Raw genomic sequence first — 25987 nt, forward strand, 5'->3', positions numbered from 1 at the left:
CACACCAATCTCAAAGACAGAAAAGGATCCCCCCGACCTCTTTAAATTTCATTCTATTTGGTACCAAAAAGCATCTGAGGCTACCCAGTTAATCCTTTTTTAATTTAACATTTAAAAACAATCACGTTAAATGGATTATATCAATTTAGGCAAAACCTCTGCAATTATCAAAAAAAGAGGCCATTACATTTCAAACTATTGCCATGCCTCCCCAATCTGCAGTACAATATTTTATTATTTTGTAAGGAATACATCTGGGATTGTCAATGGTGCCTAAAAGAAATAACTGCCCAAATCCCACTGGCTTCCCCATTGCCTTTGAAAAATCCCATCCACCATCTTAATATTCATTTTTCCTTGAAAGCACAGTATTTAGAAAAAATACCACCTTGGGTTGTGATTTCATAAAATCTCATATGCTTAAAGAGAGTGTCAAATTCTGTCAGTTCTAGGGAAACCTTAAGAGAAAATCCAATTGTTGTAGGAAGTGGTTTGGTGAGTCAGAGGTTGCACATTTTCCTATGCTTAAACAATGCCCTACAATAGTACTTGTGGGCACTATGCTGAAGGTGCAAATCTTTTTGATAAGACCTACAAATGAGGTCCTGGCCATCTGCAGCCATTAAAAATCCCAACTCATTTAAAACAAAAAAACAAATCAGGAATAGAGACGTTAATCATAGCACACCGGCCAAATTCTAATTTGGCTGATTACATTCTGTCTACCATAAACATACCAATTTAGTTTCACTTGGCTACAGTATTCTTCACTTCCTGTCCTAACTGTAACATGATGTTTCTGTGTTCTTAGACACAGCAGCTGTGTCTTGCTCTAGAGATAGCTGCATTTCATAAATGGCTAAAGGAATTCCTAAACATACCTTATAAATCAGCTTGTAGCATTTTGGGATCTTTCTGAATGAAAACTATGTATCTCCTAGCAGCTTCGCATTCCCTTTGTACAAATAGGGAAAAACTGGGGTAAAACTCTACAGAACCCCACATGACAGCCTTCTGGGTGACTGAAAACTAACACCATACTCTGGGATCAATCTTAAACAGTGCCTACAAGAAAATCAAGATTTCCCAGATGGCTCCTGAATCTCCCATATGGTAATGCTTAACATTGTCATCCAGGCCATCAACTCATGCCAATGAAGGCCTTTCTGAAAGAGGTAAGTGCAGTACTGAGCTGGACATGACCTAAGACAGACATACTGAAGTAGATACGATTTTTATTTTGTACTTTCAACTTCATGGTAAAGCACCAAACTTAACTTTAATCCAAATATTTCCAAATCTTAATAAAGATTTATTGGAAATCCACAGGTCCCATCTGCACCAGTGGCAATGTTGATTTTTCTCAAAATAAAAACTTGCCAAATAAGTAGGGTGAGAATAAACATATTTATGCTAGCCATTTACAGCAGTGATTCTTCTCCAAAACAGTCTCATGCTACAAACTTCAGTCCACACTGTTTTGAACATCTAGTAGCCCATTATTTTAAGTTGGACCTCGGCTTACAAACCCTTCACTTTCCAAAATCGTGTAGTATTCTTTGCTCTTCTGAAAGATTACTGCTTCTACTCAGCTAGGCAGAAGATTTGTCCATATATGGACAACTGAGAAGACAACAAATGGCTCTTTTCCCAGTCTATCAAGCCAGGAAATTAGAGGGCCTGAGGTAGTCTGGCTGACTTATTTTGTTCAGAGCCTTGACGGAAACCTCCATGAATTAGTTAGTTTTATGGAGAGATGGATACTGTATGATATTGGCTGCAATCACCACTGTCAATTTCATAAAAAAGCAGAAGATGTGGCACTCATATAGATACAGAGAAGAACTGATGGAGACTGCTGCCATACTCCCCAAAGGAGTATCTCCTGAAAAAATGCATATCAATAAATCCAAAAACACTTACAGGAAAAACTGGCACCAAGGAGAAAGTCAATTCCTTATTTGCTGCTTAAAGCCCTTCAGAACTTTCCTCTTGATTGCTAAAATCTTGCTTGGTTCTTTATAAATGTAAAATTTGCTGACTTTGATCAGTATGTAATATTGGGTTATCTGTAAGACTGTTTAACTTTCTGCAGTGAATTCTAGTTGAAACTCTTTTCTTCTGATATCAGAAAGTGCACTGGATGAATCAATCAAATTATGGTACTTTGAACCGTTCTCAAAACATAGATTTAAGATCTAAAACAGGCCAAAATTTCACAGGTAAGCTTTCTCACACTGGAACCCTGGAAAGAAATTCCCTTCCGAACAGTCAGCTCAGCTGCCTAGAAACTTAACAGTATGCCATGCCTTGCCTTTTTAAGCTGCAACGGAGGAAATGATTAAGGAAGCATTAAAACCTAAATGCACCATAAAAGGCATCTGCCGGAAAACTAGCTGCTATTTGCAGTAAGGAAAGTATGTTATTCACACAACATAAAGAAACAGCAGCATTGTCCTCTAAACATTTCTAACCAAACATGCATATCACATGAACCATGAACAGAGGTTGGCATTTCAGAGTCTCTAACTGGCAGAGTTTATTTCAGGAACTTGAATAAGTGGGGCAGTATCTCTCCAGTGACAAAAAACATGAATCAAAGTTTTAAGAAGCTTCATGCCCCAATTTTATTTTGTTGGGGTTTTTATACCCTTTTTACCTTATGCCAGAAAATCCTTATCACCCCCTCAATTTCCTGGTGCCTGAATCGATTTTTTGGCAGTGCTTATTTTCTTACTGGCAAGAAACACTGAAATTCTCTGCCTTGTTTCTTTTTGTGTTTTCTGTCTTCTCTTCTGTTTTCCTACTAATACCCCATCCTGTCAGTCACCCCACTCTTAACCTTTCAGAACACATCTAATGGTACAAGTTAGCAGCCATTCTAGTATCTTAGCCAGCCAGCATTTAACACTGCCAGTAGTGGGCATAAAATACTGATACAATTGCTACCTAATATTGGTATAGAATTCATTACTAGAGAAAAATTCCTACAAACTTTTCTTAAAGCTCTCTTGTTGTAAGAAAAAATTAAAATGGGCCAGGGAAATAGCAGTCAATGAAAAGCATTTGAGTATTCCAGTGTAAATTGAATTTGATCAAATTGATGTCATATTTGAACTCTGCATAAATGCAGTATATTTGCATGGGATTTTCTTGTTCAGCTCATAAAAGCAAGGAAGGAAGGCCAATGTGCACACAATGCGTGTGGTGAAAAACATAGTGCAAGTGAATAGTGAATGAGGCAGGGCTGTGCAAAACTGATGCGTAGTAATCTTTGCTTCAAGAGTTGACAGCCTCACCAAGTGAGGTCAGATAAGGTGAGTCTAAGAGCTGCTAGAAAGAAGTCTCTGTTCTGCACAGTACTAGTTTAATAATTAAAGGGTTTACAGATTAATATATTCATATTAAAATCATGCTACTATTACCAGGAGAGATTGAAAAATCCACTTACAAAATACAAGACCAAGCATGGGGATCTAAGCCATTAATGATGGCAGCATTTAAGCTTTCATATATATATATGCATTAGCTTTTATGCACCCTCCACATGGGAGCTTACTGTAAACAAGTTCAGTGCCATCTTCCTGAGTCTGCAGACAGATAGATAGATCCAGGGCCTCTACTGCTGCTCATCACAGAGTGAAACTAACAAGATTTTGGGAACTTTCAGTGCTACTATTCAAAAGATCATGGGTAAACATCAAACTGCCAGTTTTTATCAATTTTATGCTGTTTCTGCTTGGGAAAGCTGCGATAGAACGCTTGGGAGAGCAGGAGAGGCAGAAAGTAGAGCTGTTGAAGGGTAAGGCCTCCCACACCCAAAAAATGGAAGTTGGGGTGGGAAAGAAAAATGAAAACTTCTTCCACCCTCTACCCCCACCACTGCTCACAGCAGCCAGGAGGCTGTGGGAAGATTAAGTTAACATTGATATATACAGCTGGCAGAAGTTCTGGAAGGAAGAGAAGAGACAGAAAGCTCTCTTTCCTTTCCAGCAGCTAGAAGGCAACTTTATAATTCACCTGTCTGCCTCAAGAGGATATGAAAGGTGGAGCCGTGAAGCAGGGTTCAGGAACAACATATATTGGTAGAAATCCCAGCACCCCATTTTCCCAGTAGCTAAAGGTGACATGAATAGGGCTAGGCTGCATGCAAGGGCTACTTCTCTTTCTCATCTTCTGACAGTTGTCGAGCTAGTAAGTGTGTCATAAATGAAGATTTGGGTAACAGTACAAAAACTAGTAGTTTAAAAAAAAAACACAGCAGGTACCAAACACATACCACAATCCCATACCAATGCTATGTATATTTCTCATTTAGTAAATAAATATTCAAGAGGGAGAGGGTGAATAAAGAGAAGGGTAATGCAACAACTCTAGTGGTTAATAATTTAACAAAATATTTACTTTTTAAAACAAACTTTTTCTTTTGATTGTTGAACCAGTATTAAGCTCTAGAAGGCTGTGTCACACACCTGCTGTGGCACTTAAATTGTAAATGCCAACACATCAAAAGGAAGCAGCTGCAGGCCACATGCAACCACAGTAGTAACAAATGAGATAACAGAAGGTAAAGCTAGTTTGCAGTCTTACACACCACTCCCACATTCCAACTGTAACCAGCAGCACTGCTTTTTTAGCAAGATGGCAACCTACAGACATAGGCTCAGAATTAAATGCCAACTACAATTTTGTTTAAAAAAAACAAACAAAAACAAACAAACATTACTTACTTTACAGTTCTATTCATGGGGCGAAGAGACTCTTACTTTTAATATATTCACACTGTGATGCTTAAGTAAAATAAATTCAATTTTCCTGTAAGCAGGACTGAAATTGACTACCGAACAGATTCTAAAATCATCCGGGCAGGGACTGTGTCTGCCTCTGGTTGTACAGCAGCTAGCAGAAAAGGCTCATCAATGGATAAGGGACATGAATGCTTCTGTAAAATAGATATTAAATATTTAATAATAATAATCTAAACATATGAATAAGGATTTTTACCATGGCAGTTGTGAAGTCCATGACTTTCATGACTGATTGTCATCATCATGTCTGGGGTTTTTATTTTGAATATCTAACCTTTCACTTTTGGGGATTTGTGTGTGCGCACACATAATAAGTGTTTGGGAGGGTGGATGTGATTATTAGCTGTCTAATATATTTCACTGAGAACAGCAAACTTATGCCATACATTGCATGAAAAAAGCTAATCTACAGCATAACATAAAAATGTAAGAATGGCCACACTGGGTCCATCTAGCCCAATATCCTACTTTCTGACGGTGGCTGATGCCAGATGCTTCAGAGGGAATGAACAGAACAAGGCATTATCGAGCAATCCATCCGGTCATCCAATCCCAGCATCAGACAGTCAGAGACTTAGGGACATACAGAGCATGGGGTTGCATTCCTGACCATCTTCGCTAATAGCCATTGATGGGCCTATCCTCCATGAATTTATCTAATTCTGTTTTGAACCCAGTTATATTTTTGGCCTTCACAACATCCCCAGACAATGAGTTCCACAGGTTGACTGGGGGTTGTGTGAAAAAGTACGTATTTATGTTTTAAACCTGCTGTCTATTAATTTCATTGGTTGACCCCTGGTTCTTGTGTTATGTGAAGAGGTAAATAACATTTCTTTATTCACTTTCTCCACACTATTCATGATTTTATACACCACTATCATATCTCCCCCTTAGTCATCTCTTTTCCAAGATGAACAGTCCCAATCTTTTTAATTTCTCATGTGGAAGTTGTTCCATACACTTAATCATTTTTGTTGCCCTTCTATGTACCTTTTCCGAGATGGGGTGATCAGAAGGGCATACTTTGCATGTATCAACGCTGAATTTCACCTGCCATTTTATTGCCGGGTCACCCACTTTTGTGAGACTCTTTTTGTAATTCTTCGCAGTCAGCTTGGACTTAACTACCTTGGCCAATTTTGTATTGTCTGCAAACTTTGCCACCTCACTCTTCACCCTTTTTTTCAGATCATTTATGAATATGTTGAACAGCACAAGTTCCAGTACAGATCCCTGGAGGATACCACTATTTACCTCTCTCCATTCTGAAAACTGACCATTTATTCCTTCCCCCTTTTTTTTTTCCTCTGTCTTTTAACCAGTCACTGATCCATGAGAGGCCTTTCCCTCTTATCCCATGATTGCTTACTTTGCTTAAGACCCTTTGGTGAGGGACCTTGTCAAAGGATTTCTGAAAGTCTAAGTACACAGTATCCACTGGATCACCGGTGTCCACGTGCTTGTTGATCCCCTCAAAGAATTCTAGTAGATTGATGAGGCATGATTTCTCTTTGCAAAGGCCATGCTGACTATTCCCCAACCTATCATGTTTCTCTGTGTCTCTGATTTTTCTGTCCTTTACTATAGTTTCAACCAATTTGCTTGATACTGAAGTTAGGCTGACTGGCTTATAATTGCCAGGATTGCCTCTGCAGTCTTTTTTTAAAATTGGCATCACTTACCTCCAGTCATCTGGTACAGAGGATAATCTAAGCAATAGGTTATATTCCACAGTTAGTAGTTCTGCAATTTAATATTTGAGTTCCTTCAGAACACTTGGGTGAATACCATCTGGTCCTGGTGACTTATTACTATTTAATTAATCAATTTGTTCCAAAACCACCTCTATTAATGGAGATATCCTATCTCCTAGAACTGGAAGGGACCTTGAAAGGTCATTGAGTCCAGCCCCCTGCCTTCACTAGCAGGACCAAGTACTGATTTTGTCCCAGATCCCTAAGTCCCCCTCAAGGATTGAACTCACAACCCTGAGTTTAGAAGGCCAATGCTCAAACCACTGAGCTATCCCTCCCCCCAAATATTGACACCTCAATCTGGGACAATTCCTCAGATCTGTCAGCTAAAAGAATGGTTCAGGTGTGTGAATCTCCCTCACGTCCTCTACAGTGAAGACGGATGCAAAAAATCCATTTAACTTCTCCGCTATGAAAAAGGTATGCATGAATTGCTATGAACTGAAATCAGTATATTTTGCCCAGCTGCATGTGTCACACATGCTCTAATAGACAATGATACATACACAAAGAGCACATTCATGTGAAATCAGTAAGAAAAAGCCCTACTTTAATTTTCTAGATGAAAGGTCTGTCAGAGTTAAAGAAATACCTTTGGAGGATCAGCTGCTCATAGGGGAACACTGTTCTCATCAGTAGAGTACATTTACACAGATTCCAAATTGCTGAATATCACTGGTCTACAATTTTTGAGAAGTCGTCTGCTTCAGAGATAAAATGTGCAATTTATTATATATTTTGATGTGCTGAATTCAAATATGACAATTAAAACAACTGATTGGCTACTGTTTCTAAGATATTTAAGTTTTTACATTTTATGTCTATGTATATTGTGTAGATAGTAGAGTTTTAATCATAAATTGTAAACCTAGGTCTTTTCATGTGTTTATGGTTGCTTTACATGATAATATTTCACCTGTCCTGTTTATGTAACACTTTAAAAATCAGCAAAAGGGTTATATAAATAAAATTTATTATGAAACAAAAGGCAAAAAACTATTATGTACATAGTTTAGTCCTATTCAGTGTCTACTCAGCGCTTCTTGGCTTGTCTCTTGTATTCATTAAATGGAGCATCTCTTGTCACTGTCCAGCAATAGTCTGCAAGCATTGATGGGCTCCATTTGCCCTGATAGCGTTTCTCCATTGTTGCAATGTCCTGGTGAAATCGCTCGCCGTGCTTGTCGCTCACTGCTCCGCAGTTCGGTGGAAAAAAATCTAGATGAGAGTGCAAAAAATGTATTTTTAGTGACATGTTGCAACCAAGGCTTTTGTATGCCTTGAGGAGGTTTTCCACCAACAACCTGTAGTTGTCTGCCTCGTTGTTTCCGAGAAAATTTATTGCCACTAACTGGAAGGCTTTCCATGCCGTCTTTTCCTTGCCACGCAGTGCATGGTCAAATGCATCATCTCGAAGAAGTTCACGATTCTGAGGACCAACAAAGACACCTTCCTTTATCTTAGCTTCACTTAACCTTGGCAAATTTTCCACGGAGGTACTTGAAAGCTGCTTGTGTTTTGTCAATGGCCTTGACAAAGTTCTTCATCAGACCCAGCTTGATGTGTAAGGGTGGTAACAAAATCTTCCTTGATTCAACAAGTGGTGGATGCTGAACACTTTTCCTCCCAGGCTCCAATGACTGTCGGAATGGCCAATCTTTCTTGATGTAGTGGGAATCTCTTGCACGACTATCCCATTCGCAGAGAAAACAACAGTACTTTGTGTATCCAGTCTGCAGACCAAGCAAGAGAGCAACAACCTTCAAATCGCCACAAAGCTGCCACTGATGTTGGTCATAGTTTATGCACCTCAAAAGTTGTTTCATGTTGTCATAGGTTTCCTTCATATGGACTGCATGACCAACTGGAATTGATGGCAAAACATTGCCATTATGCAGTAAAACAGCTTTAAGACTCGACTTCGATGAATCAATGAACAGTCTCCACTCATCTGGATCGTGAACGATATTGAGGGCTGCCATCACACCATCGATGTTGTTGCAGGCTACAAGATCACCTTCCATGAAGGAGAATGGGACAAGATCCTTTTGACGGTCACGGAACATGGAAACCCTAACATCACCTGCCAGGAGATTCCACTGCTGTAGTCTGGAGCCCAACAGCTCTGCCTTACTCTTTGGTAGTTCCAAATCCCTGACAAGGTCATTCAGTTCACCTTGTGTTATGAGGTGTGGTTCAGAGGAGGAGGATGGGAAAAAATGTGGGTCCTGTGACATTGATGTTTCAGGACCAGACATTTCATCCTCTTCCTCGTCTGACTCAAGTGAGAATGATTCTGGTGCATCAGGAACCGGCAGTCCTTCTCCGTGGGGTACTGGGCGTATAGCTGATGGAATGTTTGGATAATGCACAGTCCACTTTTTCTTCTTTGACACACCTTTCCCAACTGGAGGCACCATGCAGAAGTAACAATTGCTGGTATGATCTGTTGGCTCCCTCCAAATCATTGGCACTGCAAAAGGCATAGAGTTCCTTTTCCTGTTCAACCACTGGCTAAGATTTGTTGCACAAGTGTTGCAGCATATGTGTGGGGCCCACCTCTTGTCCTGATCTCCAATTTTGCAGCCAAAATAAAGGTGATAGGCTTTCTTAACCATAGAGGTTACACTGCGCTTTTGTGATGCAAAAGTCACTTCACCACAAACATAGCAGAAGTAATCTGCACCGTTCACACAAGATAAGCTCACTTTGGCTAAACAGAAATGTGTCCCTTTGCAAAATCAAACACTGACAAATAAGAGAGCACGACACTGTATGATTTCTAGAGCTGATATAGGGCAATTTGTTCAGCAGAGTGATGTAAGCTTCGTTATGATTGCATCATCCATGACTTCTAGGAATAACATGATGCAATTCATATCATGTATGACGCAATACCAGCTTCAGATTGCATCATTCATTGTTTTGCCTAAAAAGCAAGTACTGTCCAAACCCAGTCATAGATTTATTCATAGTTCTAGTCAAAGATGTATTTTAGTCATTTCTGGTTTAAATTGAGATCCCTTCCCTTTATAACTCACTTATCCTCCGCCATTCCCAAGTCAAGGGTCGTATATACTGACCCAATAGCATATCTTGAAAACTAGAGCCAATCAACAATTTTAAGCATCATTTTCGTTTTCAGTGACCCAGAATTAGTAAAGTTTGACTACATTTATTTCAGAAGCATTTTGGCTGTAGAGCAGTGATACCTGACGATAGCTGACCTAATATTTCTGAATCATGATCAGAAGTGAGAGACAACATTTTGATATGCAATTTAGGCAGAAATAGTGGCCATGAAAATGCCAGCACCTCTCCTCCCAGCAGGAGTTCATATTATCAAGAGACATGCTCAGCTCCTATTAAATGGTTTTAAATACTATTCAGTGGAATCTTTTTACAGGGAAGAAATATTTTTACCACAATAAATACAGATTCACTTATCGTAACAGCAATTTGAACATTGCCACGAACGGAAACAATGCAAAGCTTTCAACCTGCTGCACTCACGATGAAGTTTTACTATATTAGGCTTAAGTGTAAGTGGGCTCCAACAGTACTTAAAAATAATTGATAACTTATGTTCTTTAGTAAGTTTTATTCAGTGATTTCTTGGAGGGGAAGAGCAAGTTTAACAATTCTGAAATGATCGAACAGCCAGGCAAATACAATTGTTCCACAGTGAAAAATCAAGGTGTGACCAAGAGCAAGTGTCCTGCATAGGCCAATCCAAGGTCTATGCACCACTCGAGTCCTTCTTAAACCATATATGGAGGGTTTTAATGGGACTTGAGTGGTGCACAGACCTTGGGCTGGGCCTTTGCAGAGGGGTGCATGTCATCCTACAGTGTGAATAGCTTTCTCAAAAATATACCTTATTTATTTTAAAAGCATCTTTGGCCATTTTGACAAGCTTTCTTAGAAAAGCTTTGTGCAAAGTTGACCATTTGGGAAACCTTATATTCAAGAAGTGTGTCAATCTAGCCCTTCTACCTTAAGGTATTAGCTGAAGCCACAGAAAGAGCAGTCTGTCCCTTTTCTTCTTTTCACTGTAAACTGGGAATAACACTTACCTTCCTCTCCCACATGGCTGTGGTGAGACTCAATCAGTGTTTTTAAACGTCTCTGAGATCCATGGATGGAAGATACTATACAACAGTGAAACAAATGCTCTTCATTTGCAATTTGTGTCCACTTCACATATCAACAGAACGGAAAACAAACTTGAAGTCATTTTTGCTATTAAAACAGCATCTCTAATTGTTCAGATAAACTTTAGAGAAATGTCTAAAGTGAATATGTTCATAACTAAAGCCATTAAATGGATTTTGCTGAATCCTGAAAGCATCCAAAAAGTGCTTAATGCAAATAGGCTGATTCTGAGTTTAAAATTCTTTCTTCAAGGATAATCTAATCTCTTTCATGATATACCTACGTTATTTTATACACACACTTTATTATATACACATACATTCCCTTTTCCCCTATCCCCATCTCTCATCACACGCAAAAATTTACTTATAAAATTACCAAGGGCCAAACTGTGCCCTCAATTATACCCATACAATCTCACTGAAGTTAACAGGTATAGCTGAGAGCTGAATTTTGCCTTGTAAATACTGTTAAAACCCTTCTGAGTATGCCTTCTTTACACAATTATTCACCACATAAATTAGGGAAGTTTGTGGTGGAGGAAAACACATTTGGACTTCCCAGCAGTTCAGAGTGACTGCTGGTACACCAAGTAGCTCATATGTGCAGACTGTCAGCTTTCCTTATTCTTTCTGAAGTGACTAGAGAAAAGGCCATGCCAGACAGTTCATAAGAAAGTCATTAGCTTCGGAATGCCAAAACCCAAATTCAAAACAAGTTATTTCATTTTAAATCTTTAAAAATTATACAGTAATTCCTTGAGTGATGGAGTGTGGTGTGTTCATACTTCAAATTAAATGAATTATTGTAATATATTTGGACTAAATAGCTAAAATAATACATAATATATCAAACTGATTTGGTTTAAACACACATTAATGCAGTGGAAAAGATCCAGGTGATACTGTCTCTACCTAATGCACTTTATCTTCCAAGAATGCAGAGTTTAGATCAAGAAAGGCCAGGAGGGAACAATATGTCTTCATCAAAAAGCATTTAGTCATTAATGTTAGTCATTTTCCATGAAAGTATCATGCATTAGACAGCTGTATTCTTTCAACACATTAAATGTTTATTCTTATTATCAGATTCATGAGGTTTTATGCATTTAGCAGCTCTTATTGTTGAATCAATTATCAAGGATTCCCTGGTTCAGCATAATGCAAAACTAAACAGAGGTTTCATTAAACTCAGAAAATTTCCTTGCATTAAGTTTAAAAATAAAGCTCTTTCACTAGTTCTGTAGACAGCTGTAAGTGAACAAAACAAAAAACCTGCAACTTTGCAATGATTTGCAATGAGGGACCAACCTCGGGAAACTTGTTTCCTAGACCAGCGGACAAACAACAAGGTCAAACAGTTGGGGTGAAATTCTGGCCTCACTGAAGTCAATAGAAAATCTCCACTGACTTCAATGGAGTCAAGATTTTGCCCTTACTTTGAAAGGGATGTGAATGAATTCATCAATGGAGAAGCATTAATGGTATAATTGTAACTGCAGAGACAAATCCCGTAATGACAGCTATTTAGGTGAAGGTACACTGGTGAAGAACACTGGGAGGAAGGTATGGAGCCCCCTCAATGGTCATGGGAACTTTGACCACATTCTGAAGCCTAGTATGATCATATCCTCCAAGAACAGAGAACTCTTTGATCCTAAAAGGCAAGGGTCATCATCAGAGAATCATGGCTGCATTAGAAATGAGTATGGGCATACCCTTAAACGAATCCTTTCTGGAAATTCATTTGGACATTTTTCTAAAGGATTTTTTTTTTTAATTGCTGAAATGCTTGTCATGATTGCACATATGCAATTCATCAAGATCTCAGCAGAAAAAACATGCAAGTCAAGAGCCTGGAAAAACACAGACTGATCCTGTGAAAGGAGACAGTGATTTGGGAATATTCGAACAAGTTATCACACTTCTACTAAAAAGGCGAGCAGGTGCCAGTAAAACTAAATATAAGTCAATATTTTGTGTTTTACCCACAGATACTCATGTTACTTGGGTAACAGAATATATGAATGGTGTAGCTTTTTCAGAGAAGTACTGTTACCAAACAAGTGTGGGATAAGAAATCATTATAAGAATGATATCTAAAAGTGAATCTAAAAAAGGTAAATTAACATAGGCCTTTATTTGACAGAAGGTGGTACTAATTACCAAAGGATTAATCCCCTGCTCAGATACAACACTGCACAGCCAATCAATAAAAACTAAACACCAATAAGCAGAGATCTGTAGACAAGTATTACTTCTGCATTTTATCATATGTAAATGCCAGCAAATCATCTGGAAAGGACTGGCAACCAGCACTGTGGGGCACATTCCAGCTTCTCTGTGATTGCACTGCACGATGTTAAACATGAATGTCCAGTCCTCTTTCCTTTCTCCTCCCTGTCCTCTGGTATTTATGAATGCATGATGGTTTCAGTGCAAGAAGATCTCTTACAGTTTCTAAAACATCTTCACAAAAGTTTCTGAGCACAAGCAAAGGAGAATGCTGGATAGAACATTGAGAATGACCATAATAAGAGTCACCTTGCATACTCTCTAGTTCTGCCACCCTTAGACTAAGCAGTAGTTTACTCTGCAAGTTATGCCATTGAAATCAATAGGACTACTTGTGGACAACGGTTCTAGTCAACATAAAGAAGGAAGAATTGGGCCCTTAGTCTGAAAGCATGAGGCAAGTACCACTGCTGCAGTTGGAGACCAATGGGGGAAATGAACCACCAAGGGTAAGAAGCAAAATTTGCTATAAATTATGAGGGCCGAATATAAGTATGGCAGAAGAGACCAACTGTCCAGAAATCTTCTGAGCCACACACAGAGTCCGGCAGCACTTTAATATTATCCTTCCGTGTTTTCATATCCTTTGTCTTATTTATTTTCTTATCCCCCCCCCTTTTTTTTTAATTACTATTGCCCAGTTAAGATGGACTTCATTATTATTTCTGCCATTTCTCAACAAATACATCATTGGTTCCTGAAATGGTGATTGCTCCTGGTGAATGAAGACTTGTCTAACTTAGAAAACTTGCATCAGTGTAATTAAATTAGGGTTACCATATTTCAACAATCAAAAAAGAGGACACGGGGTGCCGCCCTAGCCCCGCCCCCTCCCACTTCCCGCCCCCTCAGAATCCCCCTACCCCCTACCTGTCCCCTGACTGCCCTCTCCTGAGACCCCCCCACACACCCTGACTGCCCCCAGGACCCCACCCCCTATCTAAGTCTCCCTGCTCCCTGTCCCCTGACTGCCCCAACCACTCTCTACACCCCCTTCTCCTGACAGCCCCCCCCAGAACCCCCAACCAATCTAACCCCCCCGTTCCCTGTCCCTTGCCTGCCCCAACCGCTCTCTACACCCCCTTCTCCTGACAGCCCCCCCCAGAGCCCCCGACCAATCTAACCCCCCGTTCCCTGTCCCTTGCCTGCCCCAACCGCTCTCTACACCCCCTTCTCCTGACTGCCCCCCCAAAGCCCCCGACCAATCTAACCCCCCCGTTCCCTGTCCCTTGCCTGCCCCAACCGCTCACTACACCCCCTTCTCCTGACTGCCCCCCCAGAACTCCCGACCAATCTAACCCCCCGGTTCCCTATCCCTTGCCTGCCCCCCCCCCCACCAGGCTGAGGGAGAGCTGCGAGCTCCATGTGCAGCCAAACACTGTGGCACTGCTTGCGGGGAAGGAGGAAGCGGGGAAGTGGGAGGGACTCTGGCTGCTAGAGGCCCCAGTGGCTGCGAGCGGCTTTCAATCAGACCCAGCCGTCCAATCAGCCACGCCACACTCTGCATGAGGGGAAGGGGGAAATCCCGGACATTTCTACTTTATTAGAAATCCCCCCCGGACGGCCATTTAAAGCTGAAAAAGCCGGGCATGTCCGGGGAAACCCGGACGGATGGTAACCCTAAATTAAATTGATCTAATTACACCATTTCAGCACTCTTAAACTAGTTTAAATATGCCTGTATGAATCAGTGTTTCCCAAACAGTGAGTCTCGACCCACAAGTGAGTCATAGGAAGGGTCTAGCAAAGTTGCTTGTCATTGCCGTCCTCCCTCCATATCATTCCCCACCCCGTGCATACCCCGGAAGCACTCCCCCATAGCAAGGGTAAAAGGGGCTCAATTTGAGCTTACCTCAAAGCTCAATTTGACAGGGTTCCCAAATTGAGTGATGTTGCAATCTGGTGCACAGGGTCACAGTGCCACTCAGTTTTGGCCTGTCCACCCTTCAGTCATGATGGAGGGGGGACCATGCCAAACCTGAGAGGCGCTGAGACCCCATGCAACAGGACGAAATGCCCGAAATGGGAAGCCGGGCCCAGCTGGGTTGGGGCGGGCTCACTCTTAAAACCAAAACCAGGAATTCTCCAAACGAAGGTAGGACAGGAGGCTGGGAGGTGCTAGCAGTGTAGAAAGCACATAATATTGTGTTTTTCTTTCATGTTGGAATTTTAAAAAGTTAAAATATATTAAATAGTAGTTACTATACTTACATACATACTCTCTCTCTCTCTGTATAATATATGCCATGGTCGGTAAAAAAATCTGGGAACTACTGGTTTAAATAGCTCTTGAGCCATTTTAGATTAAACACATTAAATAGTGTTCCTCATTTTCTAGGTGCTCAACCTGAGACATCTGAAGCCTGATATGCAGAAGTTCTGAGCCCCCACAACTGCAACTGAAGTCACTGGAAGCTGTAGATACTCAGCACCTATGCCAAGGCAAAGTGATTCAGAGAATTGAGCACAAGGTAGGGAGCAAGGAGGCCTGAGTTCTAATTCTGGCTTTCCACTGATTCATTGTGTAGCCTTAAGCAAGTCACTCTGTCATTCTGTCTGCTCCCCGGTCTGTAAAATAGGGATGACGATGATGCCTACCAACTTACCTTCCAGGTGTGCGCTGATTAGCCAATGCCTGTACAGTGCCTTGCACAAATAAAATACTCAGAAAAATTAGTCCCTAAGTATCTCAAAATGGGGAGCAATCACTGAGGTGCCCAAAGTTAATGAAGACTTTTGCATAGTGGCCTCAATCTCCCTGTTTCGCAGCTCCTCATCTGTACAATGGAAATTACATTACTGTCTCACAAGGGAATTGAGTAGATAAATTCATTAATGTTTGTGAACCTCAGATATTACAGGGCTTAGTACCATAGGAAAGCACATGGGAAACTAATCACTCCATGCAGGGTTTGGATGGTGTGCACTAAGACATTGCGTAATGAGGAAAAAATAAATATTACATAGTAATAAATAATAATAATACCTATCTCTTATATAGCGCTTTTCATCAGTAGAGCTCAAAGCGCTTCACAATCTGCTTTATTCCCAAAGCACTATCTACCCTGTGCACTGAATGAGGCAGAGGTCCTGTGGAAGGAACAGTATGTGATCATGTAATTAAAGACTGTTTCATAACGCACATGCACAAAGGGTGTACAGGCAAAGGGTGTACAGGCATCCTCAAATCAGGCATTTCTTAACTTTCAAATGAGGTAGATTTTGCAACCTCAATAACTTCTTTAATTAGGGGTTTTTACTTGGGAGAATAGGGGAAAGAGAGAAAGAATGATTGCAGGCAGAAAGAGCATGCTGGTACAACACTTATAAAAACTTTTCTAAAGCTAATCAACATTAGGTAAAGGTGCACTGAAAAGAAGAATATATTTTCTTGTTAATTTAAAGTAAATACATACTATTATTTTGACTCTGTATGTATCAACAATAATCTACCCCCAGTCTGAACCTATCCTTTAAAGCAGGGGTAGGGAACCTATGGCAAGCGTGCCAAAGGCGGCACACGACCTGAATTTCAGTGGCACTCACACTGCCCGGGTCCTGGCCACCGGTCTGGGGGGCTCTGCATTTTAATTTAATTTTAAATGAAGCTTCTTAAACATTTTAAAAACCTTATTTACTTTACATACAACAATCGTTTAGTTATATATTATAGTCTTATAGAAAGAGACCGTCTAAAAACGTTAAAATGTATTACTGGCACACGAAACCTTAAATTAGAGTGAATAAATGAAGACTCGGCACACCACTTCTGATAGGTTGCCGACCCCTGCTTTAAAGGCATCTATGATCAGCTTTTTTTCCCTCCCAGGGGTTCTCAGCACCTTGCAGGATTAGGCATTTAGTGCCCCTTCTGTTCCTACTGAAATCAATGGGGGAAAAGGTACTAGCAGTCAATAAAGCTCTTTGGAATCCATCTGGATGAGACACTCTACAGAAATGCGAGATCCTTATCAGAAAGACAAGTAACCAGCACTTTGAACCTTGGCAATTTAAACAAATGCACACTGATTACAAGACACTTGAGCACACAATTTAATGTAAGTATGTAGAAAAGAATAGCTCCTGATAGTTGATACTTCTAGCTTCGAGCATAAAGGAGAAAATATAAGTCCCCAAGAGTAATTTTTTTTAATAAATAGATTACAACAGATAAGCAAGACTCTAAAACCCTTGCCCAAATACAAACATGCACTAGTTTCGTTAAAGTGATTCAAAGCCAATGCAAAATTCTATGTAGAGACTCATTTCAGTTTGAAAGTGGCTAATTTCAGTTTAGCTTAAATCTGTTTCTAATCAACGTAAACTAACCGAAATAATCCTGGTTTAAACTAATATACGAGTCCCATCCACACAGACTTCTGAACCAGTTTAATAAAATCAGTTTAAAAATCACACCTTAAGTTAAACTAGTATAACTCTGTATGTAAAGAAGCCCTACGCCCTCCCATGACTTTATGTCTATGATCTTAACAACATGCGGATTTCTTCTCAGTACTGACCATTTTAAGTGGGTGGCCAGCTTTGTTATCATCTTTTTTCTTATGTATAATTTATGGAGAAGAATTCAGCTTCTCTAAAGCCCTTCTTTATACTACATAAGCATCAAATAGAGAAAATGTTTTCAAATAGAAAAAAACCCTCCTTTTGTAGGTGATTGGAAAAAATTGTTTCTTGGCTCGCCAGAATGGCCAGTTGCTTTGATTCAGGCTCAGTCAGCCTCAAAGACGTTAAAAAAAATATGTTGCAGAGTGCTAGCAAAGTGGTTCATCACATTAAGTTACACATAGCTGAATGCACCAAAACAAATAAAAGTCCAGTTCTTACAGCCATGTGTTGGCAGCAGGGCCGGCTCTAGGTTTTTTGCCGCCCCAAGCAAAAAAAAATTTGGCTGCCCCCCGTCCCAGCCCTGGGCTCCTAGCTGCACCCCCCTGCCGCCCAAACCCTGGGCTCTCCCCCACCACCCGCACCCCCCTGCCGCCCCAGCCCTGGGCTCTCCCCCCACACACACACACATCCTGCTGCCCCAGCCCTGGGCTCTCCCCCACCACCCGCACCCTCCTTCCGCCGCAGCCCTGGGTCACTGGTAACTCGCTCCCAGGGCAGGTCATTCAGCAGGAATTTTAGATGTGCACAGAACACAGACAGGTTTGGTTCCCATATGGTTACAGAACTGCAGTAAAGTGGAACAATTTTCAGCTTGTGTGATTGGAGGATATCTGGATGCATATTATAAGACTGTCCTCCATAAATGAGGAAAAGTTGAGGTGCCTTTATTGTTCTTTTGATCCACTCTTTCTTTCTATGGGGAATTTGCCAATGCAATATCACTGTCTTCCTTTTAAACAAACAGACAAACAAAAAAAAGGCAATGGCTGTTGAAAATAGCAATTCCAGTCCTAATAACCACTGGGAAGCATTTCTTACTCAATTTTATCCTACTTTTTCTACAGCAAGTTACAGTGGATCAGTATATTTGATTTGGGAGAAATGAAGTAACAGCTGCCCAAACTGAGCTTGAGCACTCCTGAATTTTGAGGTGTTTAAATCTGGAAGGCAGGTGCTGAGGGGGGGGGCTGTGGCTCCGCAGGGGAGCACGGTAGCATGTATGCAGCAGCGTGTCTGGCGCTGCGCGAAGCCAGACACGCTGGTCTGAGTGGCACGGTAAGGGGACTGGGGGGTTGGAGAAGGGGTAGGAGGTTCCGGGGGGGCAGTCAAGGGACAGGGAATGGGGGGTTGGATGGGGCGGAGGCTCGGGGGGGCAGTCAGGGGCAGGGAGAAGGAGGGATTAGATGGGTCAGGGGTTCGGGGAGGGCAGTCAGGGGACAGACAGCAGTTGGATAGGCATGGGAGTCCCAGGGGTTTGTCAGGGGACAGGTAGGGGGTGGGGTCCTAGGGGGAGTTGGGGGGGGTCTCAGGAGGGGGCAGTTGGGGACAAGGAGAAGGGAGGCTTAGATAGGGGGTGGGGTCCTGGAAGGGGGCAATCAGGGGACAAGGACCAGTGGGGCTTAGATAGGGGGTGGAGTCCTGGGGGGCAGTTGGGGCAGGGGTCCCGGGAGGGGGTGATCAGGGGACAGGAGGGTTGGATGGGTTGGGGTTTCTGTGGGGGCAGTCGGAGGGAGTGGATGGTGGGAGGGTGGGGCTACCCTCCCTCCCCGTGGAGTGTCCTATTTTTTGAATGTTAAAATATGGTATCCCTGCCCTTCCCAGTGCAGCTCTCCATTCACAGCAGGCTGCAGCATGGGGTCTCAGCTTCCTCACTCCCTCCCCCTCTTTCCTGTTGGTAGTGGCCAAGGGAATGCTGGGAAATGTAGTTCTTTTCCTGCTCCAGGGCTGGCTCTATAGGCAGGGAGCAAACCAAGGCCAGGGCCCCCTGCTGGTTCTCAGCTCCCATGCTGGATCCCTGCTGCCCCTGCAAATGGGCTGCCCCAAGCACGTGCTTGCTTAGCTGGTGCCTAGAGCCGCCCCTGGTTGGCAGTGAACACAAATGCAACATCATATTTGTGACCTTGACAGCAAATATCGACACTTGTCTTGGGGCCAGAGTACTTTACATACTGCCCACACAATTGTCATCAATATTAGTCTCTATTTTGGAGGTCTGTGCTGGTATCACACCCACGCACAGGTCCTTTAGAGCAGTGGTTCTCAACGAGGGGTACGTATACCCCCAGGGTATGCAGAGGTCTTCCAGGGGGTACATCAACTAACCTAGATATTTGCCTAGTTTTACAACAGGCTACATAAAAAGCACTAGCGAAGTCAGTACAAACTAAAATCTCATACAATGACTTGTTTATATTGCTCTATATACTACAAACTGAAATACAAATACAATATTTATATTCCAAAGAACTTATTTTATAATTATATGGTAAAAATGAGAAAGTAAGCAATTTTTCAGTAATAGCATGAATGCTGTGACACTTTTGTATTTCTATGTCTGTTTTGTAAGTAAGTAGGTTTTAAGTGAGGTGTAACTTGGGGGTACGCAAGACAAATCAGACTCCTGAAAGGAGTACAGTTTTCTGGAAAGGTTGAGAGCCACAGCTTTAGAGACAAATCAGATTAACAAATCAAAGATGGGCAAGCAGTATGTATGTAACCATATTTGTATTATTCATAGAGAAACTGTGCCGGGAGGGAGAGGAACAATATGCACTAATCATTGTGTTACAAATAAAGGATACAATGAAATGCACTGAAGAAAATACAGAAAAGTCCTAGAGTGACTTAGCAGAAAATGGTAAAAGACTGGGCCAGTTTACATATACAAAGGTTTGGTATAAAGAAATGTGTCAGATAAGAATAATAATGTTCAAACTGCAAAAAGTGAAGAATACACATTTTAGGCATTCACTGCAAATGTACAAATAAATTCAGAAACAATATACCAGCATGGATGCTTGGTGACTTTTATTGATATTAAATAAAGGAAAGAAAAACATTTTTGTTGAAGGGAGGAGATGATGATAGTTAAAGAAAGGGCTGGAGCCATGTACAGGAAAAAACCCTCATCTTACTTCAATGAAAGAATATCTACAAAATCCTATCAACAACTTGCTGACAGATATCATTTACACAGTAATGGAAAAATTGTTTCATCTACCCCAAAGACATAAGATTAGAGTTTAAATATAGCCTTCTCTAAAGGGATACACCTTTTCTTCAAATGTAATCACATTCTTTTGAGCACCGAAAATGTTGCATTCTCCTTCTTTCCTATAATGTTTTTCACTTTGATTTCTTTGTAATGCCACAACTTTAACTAGATACGTTGCTGTCATTTTCCCCTAATATCTGCAGTCAAAATTATTAGCATATTCTAGCCTCTTGTCATAAATAGATAAACTTTTCCCCCCAACTTATAAACATACTTAGCACTTATATAGCAGTTTTCATCCGCAGCTTTCAAAGAGTTTTGCAAAGTATTGTCAGACGGGGCAACAGACACAGATGGGTCAAATGATTTGCTCACGGTCACACAACAAACCAAAGTCCCCCACTCTGGTGCCATATCCAATGGACCACTCTGTTTCACTTACCAAATTGTATGACATATGGCTCTGCTTTAAAGGTGAAATACTGGCCTATGATTTTGTGAAAGTAAGGGCTGCATTAGCCCGTTCAACGGCATATGCTAGCTCTGCACTGGCTCAAACAATTCCAAGGGATAAGGTATAAGAGGTGCAGACAAGCTCCACAATCAGAATCTGTGCAACTGCTCAGCTGGCAGGAGGCCCCTGTGAATCACAGACCGTTTCCTTCCCACACAGTCTATGCAGGTTTCTCTTACTACACCGAGTAGATACATGAGGCGAAAGAAAGGCTGGAGCAATGTCCCATTCCCCCTAGTTAATATCCTTGACCGATGCAGAGTTTTCACTGACGAGAGTTTTGCAGGGATGGCTGTGGAAGCAGTAATTGCCTTTCCCTCCACAACCAGGACAGATGTTTCTGCAGGCCTGTACACATTCCCAGTCTACCTAGTTCTTCCCAGACTCTGCATTACATCTGGAATTTGGCCTTCAGTTCTTAGAAGAGGACATAACATTATTTAGTCATGACCCTGAGTCACCTAGAGTTTCTTGCCTCCTAGATGCCGTGGCTGGAAAGAAGCCAGTTGTCCTGAAAGCCATGCTGAAGCTGATTATACTCATAATCATAGACTGACGGATCTAAGTTCCACAAATTAGGATCTATGCTAAAGATCAGCTTCTCAAGGGAAGCTGACTCAAAAACATTATTTGTGAAAACTAAAGACAACCTTCTTCCCCATAAAAGTAGTTTCCCTACGGGTTTGTAGTGAGGCACATCAGAAGGCTCGTGTGAAGAAACTTGTGCATGCTGGCTGAGGCAGCACCAGTTATGAGAAAAGATTACTTCAGTTTTCTGTTACATCAAACTGCACCTTTTATGAAAACGGTTTGCTTTAAGAAAAAAAATACTAGTGATATCACACTTAGGGCAAGGCAGACAGTGCCAGATTAGGAAATTCAGTGAATCACAGGAAACATGCAACTCACATAGGAAGGTTTTTGAGATTGCTGTGTGCGATTTGCAATTCTTGGGGGGGGAAGGGTGAAGAACAGGACATATAGGTAAAATGAACATGAACTGAAGTAACACCAGTGCACTGGCTCAGAGGAAAACAGCTGTTGGGGGTATACAAGGGGGAATTAAAACCTGTAGATAAGGATGGGGTAAGGAGTCAGGCATATGGGGGGAGGGGAAGGAATCTCTACAGAATCCAGCAATCAGGAAGGAAACAGCAGCTAAAAGAAGCTGATGGGTGGATGAGGAGGAAATAATATTAAGCAGAGAAACAGATAAGGCCTAAAAGGGGCGGGCGGGGGATGATCATGAAGACAAAACACAGGAAACAGGGCAAAACTCCAAGAAAGCAATAAGGAGTTCAGTTAGAAGACATTTCCAAGATATCTGTATATAAATGAAAGAAGCATATCAAAAATAAATAAAATAGACAGTACAGGCAAACAGGTAATATATCACAAGTTTGACATGAGAAAAGTCAGTGAGGGATAAATATTGAGAGGTATAACTTTGCTTTTAGGAAATCTCAGAGTAGAAGAGAGACTAGTAGCTTTAGACATACAGGAAAGTTTGGAAGTAAATGCAATAAGACATTATGGAAGGAACTACTGTTGAGGTACAAAGATTAGATAGTGAAGGGAACTATAGAGAAATTAGGAGGACAGATATCTAGTTATCACACTAAAGATAGGAGAGCCCAAGTTTAGCCTCTTGTTCTCTGAATCAACAGAATTTCTGAGAGTTGTAGAAATGTTGCTGAAATACCCAGGGCAAGGAAAAGGTTGTATTTTCTGCTAATATGATGTTACCCTACAGGCTGAAGCAAATTAAAACTGCACTCCTAAGGGGTACATATACTAGTTTATGTCTTTAGCTGCAAAGCATTAATTCCTAAAAGATCAGGTGGTCCCAAGCAGGAAGAGGGATTAGATGATCTAGATTCTGACCATCTACAACTTCTGAAGTTCCCTCCATCATGCAAGATCAGGATTATTATTCTTGTTGTTATAGGATTTTTTTAAAAGATATTTTATTTTTGAAAAGCCGCTTTAAAACAAAACAAACCACTAAAATAGTTTGGGTTGCTCCCAAACTGGGCTGTGATTAACATCCCGAAGTCATTTATTTTGTGACTTTTTAGGGCTAGGTTAGCATGCTAAACCCCACCAGGAATCAGGGATTCTCCCTCCCAGTGGTATAGAGCTCCCATTTCTAGCCCTTTGGGGCTGTGAGATATCACTTTTTGCAGATGTGACCATTTAATGTACTGAAAAGCTGTTACTTGCCCAGGATTAAATCTTGCCTATCCTGGGATACAGACAGGTTTATTGCAGGGAAGGTCAATATTTTAGAGAAGAAAACATTGTTCTGTCAGCTTTTTTATTTAAATTGTACCTGTTTGAAGCTGTTAAATTTTAGCATGAGTTCTGGGCGCTGGGGTTGAGGAGTGTATAAATGAATTCATCCTCCATTTACGTAGTACATAGATTTACAATGATCCAAGCTTTTCACAATAAATCAATTAGCAAAATCCATCTCTAATTTACAATTACCCTAAAGTGAATGATATTGCTTGTGAGCATTAAAAGAATGATTCAATCTTTTTCTTCAGGATAAAATAAAGCATGTTGATCTCTAATTTAAATTGGGGTGTTTTTTTTTAAATTGTGGATTTGATATGCATAAGTTAGGACAGAAGACAATGAGGCTCACTTGCAGCCTTTGTTAATTCTTGGCAAGAATATACTGTAATACGTACACGAATGAATCTTAGGAAATAGCCGTCATCTAAGTACATACATATACACAATACTGTTTTCCTACACACCATTCCCACAACAGGAGATGCCATGTTTCATTGATGTTCTTCAGTACTGCCAATGCCAAAAATTAAAAAAATCATGAGTCAGACCCTTAAAAAAAAACCATGAGATTTGAAAAGATTAAATCGTGGGATTTGGTCTGTCTGTGTTTTGAACTCCCTGACTATTCCCAATGTGTATGCGATAATGAATAGTTGGAACTAATTCTGTCGTGCACATTGATTCCAGCTCACTCTGCTTCTCCAAAATCCATACCTGACAACATCTTTTGTCAAAATAAGCAGCAGATCTTTAATTTGCATAAAATTAGAGAAAAGTGTATAAAGTGCTTCTGATGCTGTGGAAGGTTTCCAACTTCTCCCAAAACTCAAAAAAGTCATCTAAATAATTCTGTAACCCCTCCCTCCCCACAACTCAGCAGGCCTTTTGTCTGTTTTAAGCTTGACAGTCCTGTTTTATCAAGGTTTGTCTGCTGTCTGGTACTGGTATAAAACCGGACATGGTTTTGCCCAGCATCGGGAATGGAGGATGCTCTTTTGAAGCGCAAGACATGCTGCTTCCGCTGGCATCCTCCAGGGGCAGAGTAACGTAGGCAGCGTGGGCTCATGACATTCCTGGATGTAACAGAATGTCCAGTATTGGTATTCTGGGGAGCATGAGTGGCCACCTTACTATCCATTCATTATCCATTCCTACATCAATCGATTCTGCACCTCCAGCCCTGTAACGCGTGTCTGCCCTCAGCTCCAAATCAATCGTTTTTTGCCCCCCAAGCCCACATCAATTCTGCCCACCCAGTCACACAACTGTCCCTGGCCTCCTGCCGCTGCGGATGGTGTATACCAGTGGTTCTCAACCTGTGGTCCATGAACCCCTGGGGGTCCACAGACTAAGATTTCCAAAGGGGTTGGCACCTCTATTTGAAGTTTTGTTTAGCGGTCTGCAAATTAAAAAAAGTTTGAGAACCACTGTTCTCCAACCCCTACCAGGATGGAGAGAGAAGGGGAGTGAAAGATGGAGAGGGTCCAGGGATTTTTCCCACTCCTCTCCCAGTCCTGGGACAGTTCCAACAACAGTCCTCTTCTGCCCCTTCCCGGCATGAGGCTGATGGAGAAAGAGGAGGAAAGGAGCATAGATGAGCTGACAAACTTTTTACAAGGGAAGAGGGAGGAGGGAGCAGAGCCATCCTGAGCTGTTAGGCTCTGATTCCTCCTTATGAAAGTGATATCAGCTGCTCTTTGCCCCCAGAACAATTCTGCCAGCCCTTAAGGGGACAGAGAGAGCACTGCCTGAAGCAGTTGTGATTGCTTGCCCATCCCCAGGAGGCAGGGAGTGGGGAAGGCAGACAATCAGTGGGAGTTTTCTCTGGGCAGGCCTGAAAATCACATGAAGACTAGAGTTTTTCGCATCATGGTGTGACTGCTCGCAGCATGTGCCAAAATCACCTGCGAGAGTAAGCAATACTAATTCATTCTGAATGTTATTCTTTGAGTAACAGATCACTACAGATCAAGGGACCACCCTAAATAACTCCTGCTGTTTTACACCTTGGGACAAAAAAGTAATGAAGAAACAAACAAAATAAACCACGGAATTATGCCATTTCGTTACATTTAAATGACTACTGTGACAATGAATAGCTACATTAAAAAGAAATCTTCCAGAATCAAAACTTTGTTTCCTCGCTTTGTCTGAATTAGATAGTAAAAACCTGGCATTGGATGGAATAGGTCAGCAGAGCTGAGGCTTGATTCTGCTTAAGTGCCACATGCAACCACACAAATCTGTGTGGAGTGCCAGTCAGATCTCACAAGTTAAGCAAAGTCAGGCTGTGTAAGCATCTGAACGGAAGAAGAAACACCCAGGTGCTGCAGGAAGGGATGTTTGTGATTCAGTCTGTGTCAGAATTAAACCAGAACACCAGCACAGATGAGGTATAAAACAGTGGCCTTAACCATTGGTGGTCACTAAAGATCCTGGAGGCATGGTCCAAAAATTCCCCTTGCAGTTTCAACTAAATACAGTGGCCTTTACTTCCCACTCTGAAATGTTGCTATACACTCTTAAAATTGCCTTAT

General features: G+C 41.3%; 1 protein-coding gene across 1 annotated transcript in view; it reads right to left on the reverse strand.

Moving 5' to 3' along the window:
- PDE10A (phosphodiesterase 10A) overlaps positions 1-25987 on the reverse strand; it is a 309295-nt gene that overhangs the window by 276269 nt on the left and 7039 nt on the right. The window lies entirely within an intron of this gene.

Source organism: Emys orbicularis, chromosome 3, assembly GCF_028017835.1.
Source record: "Emys orbicularis isolate rEmyOrb1 chromosome 3, rEmyOrb1.hap1, whole genome shotgun sequence".
Taxonomy (NCBI): Eukaryota; Metazoa; Chordata; order Testudines; family Emydidae; genus Emys; species Emys orbicularis.